The sequence below is a fragment of the Silene latifolia genome, chromosome 6, assembly GCF_048544455.1.
Source record: "Silene latifolia isolate original U9 population chromosome 6, ASM4854445v1, whole genome shotgun sequence".
Lineage (NCBI taxonomy): Eukaryota > Viridiplantae > Streptophyta > Magnoliopsida > Caryophyllales > Caryophyllaceae > Silene > Silene latifolia.
This window is the reverse complement of record NC_133531.1, coordinates 131,824,039-131,841,111: the sequence shown is the minus strand read 5'-3', so window position 1 is coordinate 131,841,111 and position 17,073 is coordinate 131,824,039. Positions and strand designations below refer to the sequence as shown.

Genomic DNA, 17,073 nt, shown 5'->3' with positions numbered 1-17,073 from the left:
TACCGGCACTTTATCAAAAATTTATCTAAGATTGCCGCTCCTTTATGCAAGCTACTTCAAAAGGATTGTGAATTAATCATGAGTGAAAAATGCAAGGAAGATTTTGACAAGCTCAAGGAGAGGCTTATTTTGGCACCCATAATTCAACCTCCCAATTGGAGTGAACTATTCGATATAATGTCGGATGCGAGTAAATATGCCCTTGGCGCGGTACTTGGACAAAGAGTAGGGAGATCACCCCATGTTATTCAATATGAATCACAATGATGAATGAGGCTCAAAGAAACAATACCACCACCGAGAAATAATTTTTAGCGGTAGTATTTGCTTTGGAGAAGTTTCTACCTTATATTCTTGGAGCCAATGTCATCATCTTCACGGATCATGCTGCCTTAAGGCATTTGGTGAACAAGAAGGAATCAAAACCTCGTTTAATGCGATGGGTCTTACTTTTGAGTGAATTTGATGTTGAGCTCAAGGACAATAAAGGTTCAACCAACACGGTAGCGGATCACCTAAGTAGGATTGTGCAAGAAGAATCCTGAGAAGCATTGAACTCACCAATACATGCCACCTTTTCGGATGACATACTTCTAGCTTTGTCTTCTATTGAGCCATGATATGCTCACATAGTCAATTTCTTGGTCTTACAAGAATTTCCAAAAGGTCTTTCTCGCTCCCAACAAGAGAAGATCAAGAGTGATGCTAAATACTATGTTTGGGATGACCCATACATTTGAAAGTTTTGTGCCGACCAAGTTATTAGAAGGTGTGTCCCGGATACCGAAGTCATTCCAATTCTTAAATTTTGCCATGAGTATGCTTTTGGTGGGCATTTTGGAGCCAAGAAAACGGCTAGGAATGTCTTGGAAAGCGGTTTCTTTTGGCTCACACTATTTTGGGATGCCCATGCCATAGTGAAGGCTTGTGATAGATGCCAAAGTGTTGGAAACATTTCAATAAAAAGAGAAATGCCACAAACCCCGATGATTTATTGTGAGGTATTCGATGTGTGGGGCATTGACTTCATGGGACTATTCCCCGTATATTGTGGTTACATCTACATCCTTTTGGCGGTGGACTACGTCTCCAAGTGGGTGGAGGCTAAGGCCACCAAGACCGATGATGCAAAGGTGGTTGGAAAATTCATCAAAACCAACATCTTCTCTCGATTTGGTTTTCCTAAAACTTTGATAAGTGGCCGTGGAACTCATTTTTGGAACAAGGCCATTGAAGATCTACTCAAAAAGTATGGGGTAATTCATAAGGTATCTACGGCCTATCACCCTCAAACCAACGGCCAAGTCGAGGTTTCTAATAGGGAGATCAAGGCTATCCTTGAGAAGACAGTGAATCCCGATCGCAAGGATTGGAGTTTGAGATTGGATGATGCTTTAAGGGCATACCGCACGGCCTACAAAACACCAATCAGGATGTCACCTTATCGCCTACTTTTTGGAAAACCGCGTCACTTACCCGTGGAGCTTGAGCATAGGTCTTATTGGGTGGTCAAATCGTTAACCTTGCAACTGAGTGAAGCGGCGCTTCATGAAAACTCCAACTTCAAGATTTGGAAGAAATTCGAAATGATGCTTATGAGAGTGCTTCGATTTACAAGGCAAAAACAAGAGCATGGCATGACAGTATGATTGCAAGGAGAGTGTTCCAAATTGGAGACAAAGTCTTACTCTTTCAAAATAGGCTTATACTTTTCTCGGGAAAATTGTGGTCTAGATGGATGGGGCCATATGAGGTGGTGCGCGTTTTTCAACATGGAGTAATCGAGATTAAGTGTTTAAAATTCAGGAAAGTCTTGAAAGTGAATGGTCAAAGGCTTAAGCACTATCACAAAGAAATTGAAGTAGGTGAAGTGGAAACACTACACCTTCTTGATCCCATTTATGAAGATTAATGATAATGCAACTTTGTCGAGCCATCGACGTTAAATAAACGGCAAAAGTTTGTAAATATTTCTTCCCTTGCATTTAGCATAGTGCATATTTAATTTCCGCACTTTATTGCCTTTTATTGCATTTTTACATGTTTAAATTAATTGCATCAATTAGTTTGTTGCATTATAATTTAATTCACTTGCAATTTCATTAACGTTTTTAGCATGTTAGAATGTTTTAATGTGTGTGTTAGTGTAAAGGATATCAACTCAAGGCATGTGTGAAGAAAGGAAGGAAGAAACATGTGTAAAAGAATTGGCTAAGTGGAAAAATTTGAGAACAAAAATGACGAGTCCAGCAGCTAACTCGCACGGTGCGAGTTTTCAAGATCAATTTTTCGCACCGTGCGAAAAACTCAGGGTACTTACATTTCAGTCAAAAATTCAGTCAACCCTTCATTGTTCTTCCCCAATTTTACAATCTTCAACCTCTTTCTTCATCCTAAACCCTAACCCACTCAAATTCACCCTTCAAATCCATTCCAAAACATCAATTTCAAGCATCAAACTTCAAAGATGCATCAACAAGCATCACAAAACATCAATTTCGAGTTGAAAAATTGCATAAATCGCTTATTTCAGTCGACCTAGGGTTTCGTTTTGATTCAAGTGTGAAGATTTTGGGTTTCAATTGGTTTAAGGAGCTATTTGGAGCATTATGTTGCCTTATTCATCATCCAACAACACTCACAAGGATCAATGGGAAGTATAACATCTTATTCTTATTCTTATCCATTCAAAGTTAACAAATTTCGAAATTTACCAAGTAAAGGTCGAAATTTGTTGTTAAATCATTGTTATTTGTAGCCCCTAACCAATTTCTAAACTTGTGAGGTAAATTTCCCTTAACAAATAACTAGTTAGCACACTCCTCTAATTAGTGCATACTAGGTGTTTGTTAAATTGCCTCAACCAAATTTTTTGCCCAACACTTGTGTTTTTTTTCTGAAAATTGGTGTAACATGGGAAAGGGTAAAGCATCTGAGGCTTCTTCCTCGCAAGGGACCAAGGGAGCCTCGGCTTTCGATTATCACGAGTACTCGGGGAAGGAGGGACTCCGTGACAAATGATGCGTGTATTTTATATAGGTATTTTGTACTTCATTTGCACGCATTTCTATGCATTTTGTGTAGTGTTTAGCTACAAATGTCCCCCGAATTGGCTACTTTGGTTTGTCCTGTATTATTTGCAGGTATAAACCAGAAAGGAACATAATCAAGCCTAAAACATGTCCCTATGCATGAATTTAGGAGATGAGTTGAGTCGGAGCTTGAAAACTACTAATTGTGATGCGCAAAGAAGTAAGATAGCTAAGCGAGCAAAGGAAGAACTTCAAGTTACTAGTGCCTATTTTGACGAGCCATATCTCGAGTTCTACAACTTATTTTCAGGTGATTCTAATTGGAGATGAAATCTTGTCCTCTTAGCTTTCCACCTCCACCGGAAACGCTCTGTTTTCTCAAGTAACGAAGAAATGGCAGCCGTTTGAAGTTCAGTGCGCGAAGCAGGAATTGTGCGCTGGAAACCACTCGATCGAGTACTATAGTGTTCGATCGAGTATTTTAAGTCCTCGATATAATTGCTTATTTTAGATAGTGTTCAATCGAGTAGGTTTTATACTCGATCAGGAGGTTTTAGCTTGGATTTGTTCAATCGAGTGATATAAAGTTGTTCGATCGAGTGACTAGCCTATATACTCGGGATTTTTATTCCGTGTTAGGTTTATTTTATGTTAATAATCACTTCCCTATATAAAGGAAGTCGAGGATTAGGTTAAAATCATATCATATACTCTTAATCATGACTTTACTCTTTAGATTACTACTGCTACTTGTTCTTTACGCCGGATTTGCTTTATTGTAATCTTTCTCTTCCTTTTTATTCTTAATTCAATACTTTGTTTTTTCTTAATCTTTGTCCTATTGCTCTTCTAATATCCTTGTTTAGTTTATACTTAACCTTAATCTTTCATACTCTTAATCACTTCTTACTTTCTGCTTAATATTTTGCCTTTGTTTTCGTGGATTGATCTTTACGCCGGATTCTATTAGATTGTAATCATCCCTTTCTCTTTAATATCGATACTTTATTTATTTTAATCTCTTGCTCTCTTGTTATTATTCTTGCCTTCGTCTAGTTCCTGATTTTTTGTTATTCCTTTATTATGTCTTCTATTAGCATCATCATGACTATTGTTATTGTTAATCTCAAGAACATGAGTAGCTAATTTCCCTTATGTTAGGATTAGGGGATCCATGGTAGAATTGTGACGATGTAGTAAATAGACTAGATAATTTACATGTCATAATCTGTCCCCGTAGCAATATAACTGTAACACATATTTAGTTGAGTGCGCGCTTCTAAATAACATTAATCTGGTTAAATCCGCCCCTGGATCGAAAGATTAAGGAGAACAAACCTGCTATGAATAGTAGACTACCCTAATGAGGACGAAAGTTAAGTTAGTGGAAATCTAGGGTGGATAACGGACCGAAAGGACCTTTCCCCTGCCCTTCTCACAGTATATTGTCTAGGTTATTTACAACTGAGTCGATAAACTGCCATGGTGAACCGAAATCCTGACATACCCTCTTTTATCTGATCGTTTATATCTTATTTTCTCACTTTATAACTCTTACTTTATTTCTCTTGCCCTTAAACCTCCAGTAGTTTAGAAAATCAAATACACCCCCCCCCTCCCCCCATTTGTGTCCTAGATAGACGGACTTACAGATAGATACCTTGCCTCCTTGTGGAGATCAACCCTACTTATCACTAGCTTCTGTTAGTTATACTTAGGGATTATTTTTGGTACATAACGACCGTATCAAATTTTGGCGCCGTTGCCAGGGAGGCAGCGTAGTTTTATCTATTTTTATTTAGTCCATTTCTTGTCTCAAGGAACCTCGGTTCCTTGAGACCATTCTCATGTCTTTCGTTCTTGACTTTCCGCAGATAGAGAACGAAAGTTTTGGTTCTTATATAGACAGGTGGGAGGAGTGGCTTGAACCAAGACGAGGAATGCTTTCGGGACTCCAAATATGCCTGTCTATCATCCAGGTAATTAATGCCCCTACGCGAGCATACCTTGAGGCTAATGGTAAGTGGGATTTCGAAGGAATCCCCGTAAAAGAGGTATTAGAATTTTTTTGAATGGTTTGCTACTGAAACTCTTAAACTCAATTTCTCTCTTCATGTTGACTGAGATGAGGGGTGGATGAGACCTTAGAAACCGTTTTAGGAAATACTGACGGAGAAATAGAGGAGACAATTAGCGTGGTTGATAATCCCTTTTATAAGGATAATTTAGAACCCCTCTATGATTCTTGCACAGATAGTGAGGACGACTGGGAAGGTCTCTTTGAGAACTTCCCTATTGAAGAGTCTAGCTATAAGGAGAGTGAGGAGAAAAGTTTTGACAGTCTTAAGGTTAAATGGGATAGTTATGACGATACTATGGATGAACCTATTATTGTGGACCCAATTGACCCAATTGACTTTACCGTCCCTTGCATTTGGGATGAATACCCACCTTCTCCTTTACCAGACCAGATTCCTCCACCTCACAATACTAACCCGTTAGTGCATCTGGATTATACTCGCGTTATTTTTGAGTCAAATGCTCATGAGCTCTCTTATTTTCCACTCGAGGTTAATTTGAGCTTCTATATTCCGCCCTTAGATAGTGGGAGGAATAATTTTGTGGATTTTTTTAGGAGCTGTCATAGGAAATTTGTTAGACTTAAATGCTATTTCATTTTAATTTCCTATGCTATTGCTATTTTATGGTCCTACTTACAGTTTTGTGTAGCACATGCGCAGTTATTTGATCGGCTGCTACGTGCTTTGAGCTGTTTTGACTGGGCTTAATTGAAATGGTTGGATGAAGAAAACATGGTCGAGCTAGGACTTGTCTGAAACTAGCGCTGTCCGGGAGGCAACCCGGAGTTTAAATTTTTAGTTGATTTGCTTTTAAGGTTCTGTTGCGTGTGTAATAATTGGTTTTTAAACCATAGACTGGAACAGTTAGCTTGTTTTGTTAGTTTCGCGGGCTGTATATTGCATCTTTCTAGGAATCTAACGTGGATGGCTCGATCGAGTATTTTTTATACTCTATCGTACCCTTTTGCTGCTGATTTCACTCGATCGAACATATCTTCTCCTCGATCGAGTGCCTGCAAAAGAGGGACTTTCGATCGAGAGCCCTATTTCCTCGATCGAACTACTTAGATGCCCAGTTCACTCGATCGATCATTGTGTCCTTTCAATCGAGTACTTCCGTCTTGATCCGCTTCCAATGACGTTGTTCTGAGGCTTTTAGCAACCGCCCTTGTTGCTGGCTGGTTTGGGGAGGTCCCTACTTCGCGTATTCTTGTGAGTTTTCTGCAGCTTCTCTCTCTTATTTTTAGTATGCATTTCCTTTCCCTCTTTTTGGGTACAATGAGGGCATTGTACGGTTTGGTTTGGGGAGGTTATGCATCCATATCTATGTCTACATTCAGTTTTTATTGCATATCTGTTGTCACGTTTAAATTCTGTATGCATTGTTGTTTATTTTTTTTATATAAAAACTCAAAAATATCATAAAAATTAGAAAATTCGAAAAATTCAAAAATTTCTCGTTTATTTTAGCATATAGGTTGAGTCGGAACGGTAGATTTTAATGATGAAATTGCACTGCAATTGTCTTTTTGCTTAAGCCTTGCATAAACTAATTATCTTTTAGCTTTGTCTTTTTGCATATCTACGAGTTGATGTTAAAATACAGCTGAACAAATAGACTTGACCTGAAATTTTGGCAACCTACTCATATATTCTAAATTTTAGAGCCGTATAAACTGGTGTCATTTATGACCAGTTAATGTAGGATTGAGAGTAGTTACTCCTTTCATAACATGTTCATTAATTTGCACGTATATGAAATTCAATTACTTTTTTGCCTGCATACATTCGGGTTAGTGGTTAATGTCACATGCAGGGAGGTGCTTACAATTCCCCTTTTTTCATTTTTGCCCATTTAACTCCACTATTAGCCAAATTTGCCTTTTTTTTTTTACCCTTTACCACATCCAAATTTAGCCTGCCTTGTCAAGCTAGCTAGTGTATGTTTTGCGGTATACTATTTATTGAGCCGAGTTTGGTTTGCTTTGTAATTTCGGAGTTGGTATGAAAAGAAAGAAAGGAGGATGAATATGAAAAAAGAAGTTGAAAAAAATGAAAAAGAGAAAAAAAAAAGTTTGTTTGATGAGACGGTTTCACTCCTATGCTTTATTTATATCTATTGAGGAATATGTTCGGTTCGGTTTGGTGAGTTTGAATGCCAAATAAGGGCATTGTTCTTCATTTTGATGGATTAGAAATGGATATGTTCCACTTGGTTCTGTTCAGGTACTAGCTTGGCCGCCTATACCCTCGCATATCCCATAAATGTTTTGCCTTTTCTTACCCATTACCTCACTTTACCATATTTTTGTAAGCCCTCGGCTGTGACTGACATTGATTGGTTGGAATGTATGTACGGTAGTTAGAATTGTCTATCATATCAGTTGCATGCATGTTTATGTGGGTCGTAGTTTAGGTGAGCGATTATTTTTCTTTCTCTCTTACATTTAATTGCTTACCCTTTGCTTCATGAGATTAGAGTGACCCATGAGAGTCCATCATTAAAGGTCTTGCAAGGTCGACGGTTCAGCTTTATTATAAACATCTTACAACTCGTTTGCATTTGACAGGTTTTGCTATAAGTGTTAGTTTGTCGCATTAAATGGTTTAAGTGGATAATTTGTAGCTAGCTCTGAGTTTTCTTTTCTGTTCCATTAGTTTGCATATAGTTTTCTTGGGGACAAGCAAAGTTTTGGTTTAGGGAGATTTGATGCGTGTATTTTATATAGGTATTTTGTACTTCATTTGCACGCATTTCTATGCATTTTGTGTAGTGTTTAGCTACAAATGTCCCCCGAATTGGCTACTTTGGTTTGTCATGTATTATTTGCAAATATGAACCGGAAAGGAGCATAATCAAGCCTAAAACATGTCCCTATGCATGTATTTAGGAGATGAGTTGAGTCGGAGCTTGGAAACTACTAATTGTGATGCGCAAAGAAGTAAGATAGCTAGGCGAGCAAAGGAAGAACTTCAAATTACTAGTACCTACTTTGAAGAGTCATATCTCGAGTTCTACAACTTATTTTCAGTTTATTCCAATTGGAGATGAAAGCTTGTCCTCTTAGCTTTCCAACTCCACCGAAAAAGCTCTGTTTTCCCAAGTAACGAATAAATGACAGCCGTTTGAAGTTCAGTGCGCAAAGTAGGAATTGTGCGCTGGAAACCACTCGATCGAGTACTATAGTGTTCGATCGAGTAGTTTAAGTCCTCGATCTAATTGCTTATTTTAGATAGTGTTCGATCGAGTAGGTTTTCTACTCGATCGAGAGGTTTTAGCTTGGATTTGTTCGACCGAGTGATATAAAGTTGCTCGATCGAGTGACTAGCCTATATACTCGGCATATTTATTTCGTGTTAGGTTTATTTTATGTTAATAATCACTTCCCTATATAAAGGAAGTCGGGGATTAGGTTAAAATCATCTCATATACTCTTAATCATGGCTTTACTCTTTAGATTACTGCTATTACTTGTTCTTTACGCCGGATTTGCTTTACTGTAATCTTTCTCTTTCTTTTTATTCTTAATTCAATACTTTGTTTTTTCTTAATCTTTGTTCTATTGCTCTTCTAATATCCTTGTTTAGTTTATGCTTAATCTTAATCTTTTATACTCTTAATCACTTCTTACTTTATGCTTAATCTTTTGCCTTTGCTTTTGTGGATTGATCTTTATGCCGGATTCTATTAGATTGTAATCATCCCTTTCTCTTTAATCTCAATACTTTATTTATTTTAATCTCTTGCTCTCTTGTTATTATTCTTGCCTTTTGTCTAGTTCATGCTTATTTGTTATTCCTTTATTATGTCTTCTATTAGCATCATCATGACTATTGTTATTGTTAATCTCAAGAACACGAGTAGCTAATTTCCCTTATGTTAGGATTAGGGGATCCATGGTAGAATTGTTACGATGTAGTAAATAGACTAGATAATTAACATGTGAGAATCTGTCCCCGTAGCAATATAACTGTAACACATATTTAGTTGAGTGCACGCTTCTAAATAACATTAATCTGGTTAAATCCGCCCTTGGTTCGAAAGATTAGGGAGAACAGACCTGCTATGAACAGTAGACTACCCTAATGAGGACGAAAGTTAAGTTAGTGGAAATCTAGGGTGGATAGCGGACCGAAAGGACCTTTCCCCTGCCCTTCTCACAGTAGATTGTTTAGGTTATTTGCAACTGAGTCGATAAACTGCCATGGTGAACCGAAATCCTGACATACCCTTTTTTATCTGATCGTTTATATCTTATTTTCTCACTTTATTACTCTTACTTTATTTCTCTTTCCCTTAAACCTCCAGTAGTTTAGAAAATCAAATACAAACCCCCCATTTGTGACCTAGATAGACGGACTTACAGATAGATACCTTGGCTCCTTATGGAGATCGACCCAACTTATCACTAGTGATGCGTGTCATTTATATGATGTTTTACATCCCTTTTTACACGCATTTTAGAGCTCATTTATGTAGTTTATTCTAAGGATTGTGAGCCGACACATAAACACCAATTATTTAGTCATGACCGAGCCCACAAAAATGAATTACTTACAATTTCAATGTCTTTGGTCTATGACTCCGGAGGGGCGAGGGATTCCAAATTGTGTGGAGTTGTTTGTAAAGGGGTGCCTTGCGTTGCAAAAAGACCCTAAGGGCAAAAATTTTATTGGAGGCATGATTGAGAAATTCGTGGCCAAGAAGGGCGTACCATTTCCGGATAATGCTTGGACACTTGATGGTTACTATATCATGGACTTTAAGTATTTGCGACAAGAGAATATCTGATGCGTGTCATTTATATGATGTTTTACATCCTATTTTCCACGCATTTCAGAGCTCATTTCTGTAGTTTATGCTACATTTCTCCCTATTTCCGTCTACTTTCGTATTTTTGTACATTATTGCAGAAATGTGAAGAATTCAGAGGAAATTGAACTAAATCCGTCCCCGAGTATCCTGCATTGCATTTAACGTGAAGTATTCACTTAAGGAACGAGCTCGGTGCGCATTCCAAGGCCCAAAAGACAAATCCACGAGAAGTTAAAAGCGGATTAGCAGCTAAAGCAGTCGATCGACCACTACTCTTAGTCGATCGACCAATCATCGGGCTCCAGAAGCTACTGTTCAGCTCAGAGCAGTCGATCGACTGTCATCCTTAGTCGATCGACCAAGACGCTATTCCAGACGAGAATTAAAAGATCGAGGAATAGCAAGCCCATGTTACATTAGGTTTTGGAATAATAGTTACGTATATTTCCTATATAACGTAACTTAGGTTTTGAGAATAATCATCGAGTTTTTATCTAGCTTTTATCAAGTTTACATTCAGTTTAGTTTATCGAATAATTAGGGTTTGGGATATTGGTTTGCATCGGATTTTCGTTCGTACTTTTAATCATTCCGTTACAAAACCTCTGCAATTTTCGGTATTCCTTCTGTTCTATTTCAGTTTATCTTTATCGCGTTCATAGATATAGAATTGCTAGTTAGTACCCAAAGCCAATTATCGTTTATCGCTAATTGTTATTTGATTACTTCAAGCATGAATTCAATAGTTTATTTCGTTATGATTATTGTTGTTTTTATCAGTATCATGAGTAGCTAAATTAATTGTGCTAGGATGTAGGGGAATTATAGTGTAGGCGGCGTAGAATGAACACGGCCCGAATCGCATGTCAGTCGATCGACTACCATGCGTGGTCGATCGACTGACCACGTGGGGTTTCGCTTTCGTTTTAATTGTTTTAATTCTTTATTCGACGAATCGAGTGCACACGACTAGTTGAATGTTTAGGATATGACTGACCCATTAGGTCGAGAGATAGGGACAGTTGTTAGATCACCAATTAAAATGACTAAACTATGCTGAGATCGAAAGATAGGTAAAGTTTAGACCGTTAGTCACTTTTCAGGACGAAAGTTAGTATTAGGGATATTAGGGACTTTTAGCGAGATCGAAAGATGCTATTTGTTAAGAGTGGGCCGAGAGGACCTCTTGTTTTCCCGCCTCATGTGTTTGATTTAGACCGACTTAGTTCGCTGCCGCCGAAACAATAGTGAACCGACCATCCTAGTACCTCTTTTTATATTTGATTTCATATATTTCATTAGTTTACATTTCTTTTACTGCTATTAGCTATAGACCAAATCCAATCTAACCCCCACTTTATTGTTACCTTAGACCGAAATTAAACAACTAGAAATTACGTCTGCCTCTCTGTGGTTCGACCCGACTGCCGCTAGCTATAGTTGTAGTTGGAGATTATAAATTTATTTTTGACACCTCACGACGGGTATCAAATTTTGGCGCCGTTGCCGGGGAGGCAATAGTTCTAATTTTTAGTTGTTTTATTTTAGTCTTTCTTTAGTTTAAGGGACTTCTGTTCCTTAAACTCTTCTTACATTCTACCTATAGTTTCCTCTTATGCGCAGGTCACAGGGTGGTGAACTACTACCATTCAACCCAGAGATTGAAAGAACCTTGCGCGCAAAGAGGAGATTGTTTCAAGACCAACAGCTAGAGGAAGAGTCTGGTTCCCATTCTAGCTTTTACGAGAACGAGTTGTTTGAGGAAGATCCACCTTCCTCTTCAGTTTCCACTTCATCAGCTGAGACAGTCACTTCTCCAGATTTCTTAGAGATGGCTGAAGAAGCAACTATTGCCAGTCACTCAGAGCCGGTAGCTGCGAATCTCTACAAAGGATTCGAACTACCAGGGGAGGCAAGAAATTTCGAGCCGAAGCCTTCCTATATCAATTTGGTTGAGAGGAACCAATTCGGGGGAGCTGCAACTGAAGATGCAGCCAAGCACATGGAAATATTCATTGATTATTGCAGTTCCATGTCCCCACCAGCCGGCGTGACCCAGGACCAGATAAAAGAAACTATGTTTATATTTTCACTCCGCGATGCTGCAAGGGAGTGGTATAGAGACCTGGATCGAGCTGCGCACGGGATCACCGACTGGAATTCCTTAGCCTTGGCATTTTACAAGAAGTATTTTTCAGCCTCGAAGACTAATGCCATTAGAGCTCAGATCACGAGCTTTAAACAGGGACCTGATGAGAACTTCCATGAAGCATGGGTCCGATTTAAGAAGCTGGTGCGAACCATTCCGCACCATGGGTTCGAAAAATGGAGTCTTTGCAATCGCCTATAACGGGTCAGTATGACGATCAGAGGGCTATTTTGGATGCTGCAGCCATTGGCCGATTTGCTGAGAATATGGGAGAGACTAAGGGGTGGAAGATCATTGATGACTTAGCCACCCATAAGGCTGAGTATGGGAATTCCCGAGGAAATCAAAGAAGAGCTGTTGAATCTTCTTCTGTAGCTGCGTTAGAGGCTCTCACGGCGAGGTTTGACAAATATGAGTTGGGAGGAGTCTCAAAAGGAGGGATGTATCAAGTGAACGCTGTTTCAGACGGTCCTTTCGTCTGTAGAAGATGTGGAGCAGAAGGGCATGTTTCAGAAAACTGCAGTGCTCCCTTTGAGTCTTGTACTGCCTTTCAACATTATAGGCAGACAAATACCTACTATGAGTCGAATGCCCATCCAAACTTGAGTTGGAGGAGCCAAAATGTCCTGAATCCAACTCAACCTCCACAGCAGCAGCAACCTTATGTGCCCCCTCATCATAAGCAACAATATCATAAACCTCCCTATGTGCCGCAGCAGCAACAATCCCAAAATTCCGACTTCGCTGAATTCAAGAACTTGTTGCTGAAGGAGTCCCAAGATAGAGAGGCCGGGATAAAGCTACTAGAGAGCCAAATCGCTCAATTGGCTAGTAAGAATACCACTCGAGCTCCGGGACACTTACCGACCCAAACTGACCAGAAAGAGACCCTAAATGCCATTACTTTGAGGAGCGAGTCTACCATGGAGGGGCCTACTATGGTCGAGGATGTACCTGAAAAAAATGAGTCGGAACCGAGTCGAAACAAGGCTATGACGAATAAAAGCAAGAATAAGACGTCTACCAGGTATATCAGTCGATCGACTGATGTACCCGGTCGATCGACTGATGTGCGGGTTACAGGAGCTTCTGGAACTGTACACCTCAGTCGATCGACTGAGCAAGGTGGTCGATCGACTGAGATTACTGCTAAAAGTGATTCTTTTCGTCCTCCAATGCCCGATAATTTGAGGGATCACTTGTTTCGAGGCACGACAGTCCCGAAAATATTGGGGACAGACCCGAGTGCTGATGGGTCAGTCCCGGTTCTGAAGTTCGACCCAATGTCGGTTAATGGCTCACATTTGAGACGGTCTGAAGAGGGGTCAAGCTTCAACAAGGAAAAGGTTGTGGACTTTCAGCCTAAGTCCACCGATGCCGACATGCGAGATTTAGAGGAGAGGGCCAAGTTACTTCTTACAGCCCCATATCCAGAAAGACTAGTGCCGACGAAGGAACAGGTATCTTTTAATAAGTTTGAAAAAGTTATCCGTAGCTTGAATGTACAAGTTCCTTTTCTCGAGTTAGTAAACCAAGTGCCCGCTTATACTAAATTTATGAAACAACTTTTGTCCAAGAAGCGGTCACTTGAAACCGTTCATACTGTCGCACTTACTAGAGAGTCGTGTTCTTATCTAACTCACACTGCACCCCACAAACTAGAAGACCCAGGTAGCTTCTCCGTTCCTTGTAGCATAGGTACCTTTTCTGTTGAAAAGGCGTTACATGACTTAGGAGCCAGTATAAGTGTAATGCCCTTGAGTCTTGCTAGGAAGCTTAAACTAACTAGGTTTGCAATAACCGATATGACAGTACAGATGGCTGACCGGTCTGCGGTCCAGCCTATAGGAGTCTTAGAGGACATTCTTGTCCAAATAGGGAAGTTTTTCTTCCCCGTTGACTTTGTTGTACTTGATATGCCTAAGGATGCCCACATACCTATCATTCTAGGTAGACCATTACTGCACATTGCTGGTGCAGTCATAGATGTTGGGTTAGGAACCTTGACCTTCAAAGTTGGGAAGCATTCCATCGTTTTTGCCCAACCTGGTAAGAAGAAGGACCCCATGTGGCCCGTGACTTGTAATACGGTTTCTGAAAAGAAATCGTACTTCGTGCTTCCTGATATGCCTGTCTCTATTACTACTCCTGTTGTAACACCTCCGCCCCAGATTGGGAGCAAAAAGGAGGAAGATTCTGTTGTTTTAGACATTGCAGGAGCTGGTTTGGGGAAGGGAGAGCCACTTGTTGCTCCAACTGCGAAGGAGCAAATCGTCTCAAGGGGTGGTCTTGGATGCCTTAGCTATGGCACCGATGAGGAGCTTGAAGACGAGCCAGTCAAAGTGAGAGAGTCCGATTTGGACTTTAATGAGCCGGCAGAGGTCATTGATTGGGGAGATGATGAAAGTGTTGATCCATTGAGCCATACGGACGTGGAAGCTAAGAAGGGTGCAACTGCGAAGATGAGCACCGTTGTGGCTACCTCTAGTAGCCAGAAGCCGACGAAGTGGGCCATACCATGGCCATTCTTGATCAACTAATAGTTGATCAAATGCTTTATCAAACATTTACTTTTTTGCTTTTAAGACAATTTACCGTATTTTGTGTGTGCGAGACTTCGCATTTTATTTTGCTTGCTTAGGATTTTAATACTTTAGACTTTACTTTGGGTTATGCGCAATTTTGGGCGCGTATTATTGTGCACTTGCCGGTTTTTAGACCTCATTAGCTCGAGTTATTGAGCTAATACGAAGAAATAAGAGGTTGCAGCAGTAATTTCAGTCGATCGACTGGCACCATCGGTCGATCGACTGATCTGCAGTTTCCAGGAGGTATTGTTCATGTTCACCTGGTCAATCGACTGGGCTATATGGTCGATCGACCACTGCCGCTGATGTACTTGTTCATGACCTTTCCCCTGCTGTGTTTGGTTGATTTGCGGAATTGAGGGAGCTTTCTACTCCACTTTATCTTCCGTGACATATCTATTTCTTCTATTTTTTTCAATTATGCACAAAATACCGTTTCATTATTGTTTTCTCGATTTTATGCGTGGTACTTTGTTTGTCTTTTCAGGTACCTATTGGTAGCACTGCTGGCTACTGAAACCTCCTAGCTCACGCTGGTTTGGGGAGGTTTCCTTTGTTGCGCTCAAAGTCTTGTGAGTTCCCGATTTCCACTTCATGTCATATTTATTTTTTTATCGCAAATTCCCATTTCTCTTTTGCTTTCATTACATGATTTTGCACAATGGGGACATTGTGCGATTTGGTTTGGGGAAGGGTTTTGCGTCGCATTTCATTTGCTTGCATTCACGTTTACATTTTGTTTTGCATTGTTTATTTCTTTATATATATCCAAAAAACCAAAAAAATATTGAAAAATTTCAAAACATTTGCACGTTTATTTTAGCATATAGATCGAGTCGCAACGGTAGTATTTCAATGATGATACTGCATTTGCATCTGTTTTGCCTAAGCCTTGCTAATTGACATGTTATTAGTAGAATCATATATGCATATCTACGAGTTTTCGTTAAATTATTTGCTGAGCTTGAGACTTGAGTTAGATTTTTGGCAAGCTACATCATATTTCTGAGTTTTAGAGCCTATAACTGGTGACATCCATGACCAGTTCATCTAGGATTGTGAGTAGTTACTCCTTATAAGACATGTTTCCTTAATTTGCATAATTATGAACTTGATCTACTTAATACCTGTATGCATTCGGTTTGTGGTTTGTTGACACATGTGGTAGAGGTTTCCCTTTATTCATTTTACCCATGATCCCCTCACTGCCAAAAATAGCCTTTTGTCCCGTTAACTACATCCTACATTTAGCCTGCCCTTGTCAAGCTAGTAGTCTATGTTCTTGGGATTGTTATTTAGTTTTTGGTGGCATATGCTCTTATTGAGATTTAGTTGGATCAAAAGAATGAAGGAGGAAAAGAGTTGAAAAGTTGAAAGAAACGAAAAAAAAAATAAGAAAGAAAAAAAATGATTCGAAAAAGAGAAAGAGAAAAAAAGTGTTCTGTACTGTTCAAGGCAGTCGATCGACTGCCCATTTAGGTCGATCGACTGGAGTTCGAGAAAGGAATAAGAGAAAAATCAATTCGCATGATTCAAGCCTTTTTCTTATGGCGATTTTTGCTCCCATGCTGCATTTATATCCTATGGGGAGTTTATTGATTTAGTATTATGGAGATTTGTGAGTTTTGTGCTTGCTATAGCACCCGTTTTGATATGAGCAAGAAGTTGGATGTTGCCATATGGTTTCGTTTTTGTACTAGCTTGATCACCTGTACCTCCACTTTTCCATAAATGTTTTGCCTCTTCTTACCCATACCCCACATATCCCATATATACCTCGGCTTGTGTCATGGTCATCTGTTTGGTTGGAATGCATATGTACGGTTATAGAGATTACTTTCATATTTTATTGTAGGCATGTTCTTATAGGTCGTAGTTAGGTGAGAGTCTCTACAAAAATGAATTCTTTCTATCTTCTTATATAATCACCTGTGCTTATGTGTGATATGAGCGACCCGTGAGAGTCCAATTTGATAAGTCTCTATAGTTGACGGTTCAGCAATTTTTAACGGCTTCATAATTCGTTTGCATGATTCACATTACTAAATTGATTGTTGGTTGTGCATTAAATTGGTTTAGGCTTTACATATTGGAATTCGCTCTGAGATTGAACTCGTTCCATTAGGTCATTAGATCGAGTCTTGTACTTGCTTGGGGACAAGCAAGGGTTTGGTTTGGAGAAGTTTGATGCGTGTCATTTATATGATGTTTTACATCCTATTTTCCACGCATTTCAGAGCTCATTTGTGTAGTTTATGCTACATTTCTCCCTATTTCCGTCTACTTTCGTATTTTTGTACATTATTGCAGAAATGTGAAGAATTCAGAGGAAATTGAGCTAAATTCATCCCCGAGTATCCTGCATTGCATTTGACGTGAAGTATTCACTTAAGGAACGAGCTCGGTG

General features: G+C 39.4%; 1 non-coding gene across 1 annotated transcript; it reads right to left on the bottom strand.

Moving 5' to 3' along the window:
* Positions 1-12,141: 12,141 nt before the first annotated feature.
* Positions 12,142-12,248, bottom strand: LOC141588835 (small nucleolar RNA R71). Its single transcript, XR_012519805.1, has one exon. It is a non-coding gene; the product is annotated as a small nucleolar RNA R71 (small nucleolar RNA).
* Between the last annotated feature and the right edge of the window lie 4,825 nt (positions 12,249-17,073).